Source organism: Myotis davidii, unplaced genomic scaffold (genome assembly GCF_000327345.1).
Source record: "Myotis davidii unplaced genomic scaffold, ASM32734v1 scaffold120, whole genome shotgun sequence".
In the NCBI taxonomy this organism is placed as follows: domain Eukaryota; kingdom Metazoa; phylum Chordata; class Mammalia; order Chiroptera; family Vespertilionidae; genus Myotis; species Myotis davidii.
The window spans coordinates 2437677-2442887 of NW_006294778.1; the positions used below are offsets into that span (position 1 = coordinate 2437677).

At 37.5% G+C, this 5211-nt stretch overlaps 1 protein-coding gene and 1 pseudogene across 2 annotated transcripts in view; one reads left to right on the forward strand and one right to left on the reverse strand.

Annotated features, from left to right (window-relative positions):
* POLR3B (polymerase (RNA) III (DNA directed) polypeptide B) overlaps positions 1–5211 on the reverse strand; it is a 103890-nt gene that overhangs the window by 61485 nt on the left and 37194 nt on the right. The gene's annotated exons all lie outside the window — the stretch shown is intronic.
* LOC107184036 lies at positions 1152–1690 on the forward strand (annotated as a pseudogene). Its single transcript, XR_001514850.1, has one exon. The product of XR_001514850.1 is annotated as a 60S ribosomal protein L23a pseudogene (transcript).

Genomic DNA, 5211 nt, shown 5'->3' on the forward strand with positions numbered 1-5211 from the left:
AGGGAGAGGGATAGAAAGTTAGAAACATCGATACAGAGAAACATCAATCAGCTGCCTCCTGCACACTGCCCACTGGGGATGTGCCCGCAACCAAGGTACATGCCCTTGACCGGAATCGAACCTGGGACCCTTGAGTCCAAAGGCCGATGCTCTATCCACTGATCCAAAATGGTTAGGGCAATTAATTCCCTTTTAATGTGCACGAATTTCAGCTACTAGTAAACTATAATTTAAAAAATTAGATAAATTAAAAAAAAGAACTGATTTGATAATCAGATTTGTTTAAACAACCCAATTTGTGGAATAGGGGGAGTGGGAGAGAGTTAAGGAGGACACAGATAAAACAAGATTGACTTCTATTGATAACTGAAGTTGCATGATGGGTATATGTGAGCAAATTGTATTTGCTAATTCTATTTTTAATATTTAATATTAAATTTCAAATATTTAATATTATTTTAATAGCTAATTCTATTTTTACATATATTTTAAATTTTGTACATGTTTAAAGATTTTTAATGAAAACTAATTCTAAACTTTATACGGAAAGCCAAGACCCTAAAATAGCCAAGACACTCCTGAAAAAGGTGAAGGGCCTGATGACTACATAGACAAACTGACCAATGGGTACAACCAAGAGTCCAGAAAGAAACCCACACATATTTTAAGGCACTTCAGATCATTGAAGAAATAAAGGCTATATGATAAATGGTACTTGAACTTGCTATTCATTTGAAAAACAAATGAAATTGGATGGCTTACTTCATTCCATACACAAAAATCCATTCTAGATTACTAAAGAACAAATACCAAAGGCACAGGTTTAAAAATAAAAAAAAAACCAGTATTTAAAAATATATAGGCTTGACAAAACTGACCACAATTAAAATTATAAACTTTTAGACATCAAAGATCCCACAAAGTTTTGTTGTTTTAAAGAAAAAGAATCCAGACTGAGAAAAAGAATTAGCAAATCATATAACCCAAAGTAGAAACCCAAGTATATAAAAAAATCTTGAAATCAATAAGGAAAATGCAACAACTCAAATGGTATTTCAAAGAAGAAAAGCAAGAATCCTCAATAACCATATGTAAAAGAAGCTCAACCTCATTAGTAATGAAGAAAATGCACATTAAGATCACAAGGAGAACCCTTTTTACGAAGATGGCGCCGAAAGCTAAGAAGGAAGCCCCTGCCCCTCCCAAAGCCGAAGCCAAAGCAAAGGCTTTGAAGGCAAAGAAAGAGTTGTTGAAAGGTGTCCACAGCCACACACAAAAAAAGATCTGCACATCACCCACCTTCCGACAGCTAAAGACACTAAGGCTCCGGAGGCAGCCTACATATCCTCAGAAAGGCGCACCCAGGAGAAACAAGCTTGACCACTATGCCATCATCAAATTCCCCTTGACTACCGGGTCAGCCATGAAAAAGATAGAAGACAATAATACACTGGTGGTCACTGTGGACGTCAAGGCCAACAAGCACCAGATCAAACAGGCTGTGAAGAAGCTCTATGACATCGATGTGGCCAAGGTCAACACCTTGATCAGGCCTGATGGCGAGAAGAAGGCATATGTTCGACTGGCTCCTGACTATGATGCTTTGGATGTTGCCAAAAAATTGGAATCATCTAAACTGAGTCCAGCTGCCTAATTCTAAATATAAAATTTTACACTGTAAAAAAAAAAACAAAAACAAAAAACAAGATCACAAGGAGATGCCACTTTACACCCATTAGATAATCTAGACAAAAATTTAAAAGTTTGATACTAAGTCATAGGATGAAGATTATCAGCAACTCATGTACAATGCAATGAACAAATATTTGGAAAACTAGTTTGACATTCTCCACTTATGTTGAAGATTTAACTTGACTCCAATGACCAAGCAATCTTATTTTTGTAATTTCTTGCATATGGATACCAGAAGATATTTATAAGAATGTTAATATTTTTAAAAAGGAAAATATACACTAATTGTTTACATAAAGAAGGATTCTAAAATTCAGTGAAATATTGTAAGCTAAAGATTTTCTAAATTCTATACTATGTTCTTGAATGTTTATAACCCATTGGCAGTTTTTTTTGACTCATAATGAAAAATTCAAAGCCAATGAATCTTCTTTAGTCATTACTGAAGAAAGAATTTCCTAAGTAGAATGTGATATTATGCTTTCCTCCCTTAAGTTAGACACAGCTTCCACTTTTCTATTAGAACTGACTTTGCAGATAGGAAAGCCAAGATTCTGGACTTGAATTTACCCTGTCAGAACAGTTCTAAAAAGAAAATTTCCTCCTCTAAAGAGCTTAATCCTTTCTTCCACTCAGATCCAGCAGTTTCACTCCTGGAAAGAAAGACTATGAGAATGGAAGCAGGTGCAGAGGGGTGAAGGGAGGAAGAAACCCATTTCAGCAACTTCCTGTGGAAACTGGCAAAAGGAACTTGAATAAGCATTCTGAACAGAAGCAAATGGCCTTAACTTCCACCACAACAGCTCAGCTCTATTTTAATTAGTCTCTTACACTTAGACTTTTGTGTCTCAAATTATGACAAGGATTTTTTAAATCCCAGCTCAATGTGTTGCAACCCCAGATTCAAACACAGGAAATGCTCCTGGTACTAAACAGGTAAAAAGTAAGAGCACACTCATCAGAACTACTGCCTAAGTAATAAATGTCTCCACCCCTGAATTTTCAATTTAAGAGAAATGTTCTCCAGTTCACAGTGTAGTGAGACACTACAGGGCCAAATCACACAATAAGCCACATTATTTAGGTCAAGAGTGAAATAATTAAAAGGGATGGAATGCTGGTGATAATATTCAATATCTTTCGTTGCTAGTATGAGGCCTTTCAGTTTGCTTAAGACAGGAGTACTAAAGAGCACATCATATTTAAGGAAAAAATGCTGACAGCTCATCAATTGATTTTCAATGAAAATCCTAAAAAAATTAATAAAGAAGTTAAGCTGCTGAAACACAGTTTCACCAATTAGCTTAATGTCAGAGAATTCTAATTAGGCGTCTTGAGAATGCTATTTAGTGTTTAAGCTTTCAGAGTGCCAAATTCTCCTTTTCACACAAACTGGTTGCAAAATTAAAGACATTAGGCAGCCTTAATTACATTATCAGAACAGCTGGGATTAGGCAATCTCTGAAGTCAAGACGGCATTCTTTTGTCACAGGGTGGAAATCTCTGGCTTTCCAGGGTGCCGGATTTTGGTGCCGTTCCATATCTCACCCATACAAAGCAAGCTGCATTAGAAACAAAAAAATTGCAGACAAAGAATAGAGTAATGCCCAGCAAATAATGAACACATTACGGAAAAAGAAAAGGTAGGTGAAGAGATTAAGCCTGAACTGGGTAGGTTTTGCTAACACCTCTACTGGCAGCTGGCCTGCCAGTCCTCAGGTGGCAGCAAGACAGGGAAAGCTCTGTGGACCCGTTTGGCCGGTGGATACAGCTCTGTTATCTAAAGCTAAAGCACATTTATGCCCCCTCATCCCAGGGGGTGGGAAATTAGCAGCTATTGTTTTTACACATTTTAGCCAACACAATGCCTTTTATGTCTTTACATTGTTTAGAAAGTGATGTTTTCTTGCACATGGGAACTCTCATTTTAATTTTAATTTTTTAAGCAACAGGACAGTTTCTCCTCTACCCTCTCCTGACTCCATTCCTTATTCCTCTAAACAACCGACTCTTTTTTTTTAAATGAACTCATTTATAACTACATGATTTTTTTCCAATTAAAAAACTGTAAAAATTGGGACTGATGGTGGTGGGGATACCCATAATCCCCTGAACAGTGGTCACCTGCCAAAACCCACCTGCTAGTATCAGCCATTAACCAAATAGAACCTCCCAAGTATTTAGATAATAACTTTCCCCCAAACCTAAAATTGCTATAAATTTTTAATTTTAGTTTTAAAATTTTAGTTGTGGTAGTATCTGCTGGTTACCATCCCAATTATCACCATCAGCCATGCAGAATACTGCCATAGCCTCCAAACCACTCCACTCCGGCCTGTTCATCTCCGAATCAGATCTCTCTAAACCAGTGATGGCGAACCTATGACATGCATGTCAGAGGTGACATGTGAACTCATTCTTTTGGTTTATTTTTCTTTGTTAAATGGCATTTAAATATATAAAATAAATATCAAAAATATAAATCTTGGTTTTACTATGGTTGCAAAGATCAAAAAATTTCTATATGTGACACGGCACCAGAGTTAAGTTAGGGTTTTTCAAAACGCTGACACGCCGAGCTCAAAAGCTCTAAATTGAAAATCAGGTTGCATCATTTCCCTGATTAAAACTCTCCAGTGATTTCCCACTTCCATGACCTACAAGCTAGTTCTCCAATGTCATCTCTCACCACCTCCACACCCGATGCACTTCAGCCACAGTGACCCTCTTCCACTTTCTCCAGCACCAGAAACTACCTGGGGATGGATACCCCTGCTTGGGTCTCTTGCTGGAATGCAGTTCCCAGGGTTGTGAGAGAATGGCTTCACCTCACTCAAGCCTTAGCTGGCATAGCTGAGAGTTCAGCTTAAACATATAACTTTTTCAGAGATCTTTCCTGACCATCCTGACTAACGCCCTTTCCCCCAGCAACACCTACCCCTCTCTAGCATTAGCAGTTTTTAGTCTTCTTTAAATACTTATAACTATCTAAAATTACCACATTATTTACAGTTTACTTGTCATTGTCTCTTTTATCAAAATGCATACTCTTGAGAGCAGGTGACTCATAAAATCTCAGTCACCAATGTACCGTATTTGCAGGCGTATAAGACGGCTGGGCGTATAAGACGACCCCCTAACATTTCCACTCAAAATACAGAGTTTGTTATATACTCGCCGTATAAGACTACCCCCTCTTCCGCACACCTTCCACACACCAAATAAAAGGTAAAACAATATCAGATTTGATTTTAACATTTTAATTTATATTCAAATGCTTATGACATGCAGGAAAACTGTCACAAGAGTGTATGTAATCAAACATATACATAAAACAGTGCAAGTTTATTACCGGTAAACATACCGGTAATTCACTAAAGAAAACACACTCTATAGACTGGTACCGTAGATGCTTCTCAGGAACACAGGCAAGCAGCCCACAACCTAGAGGGACTGTCAATGATAGAAGTAAGATAACAAATAGAGGTAGAGAGCAAGTGCCGGGCAAGTCCCTAGCAA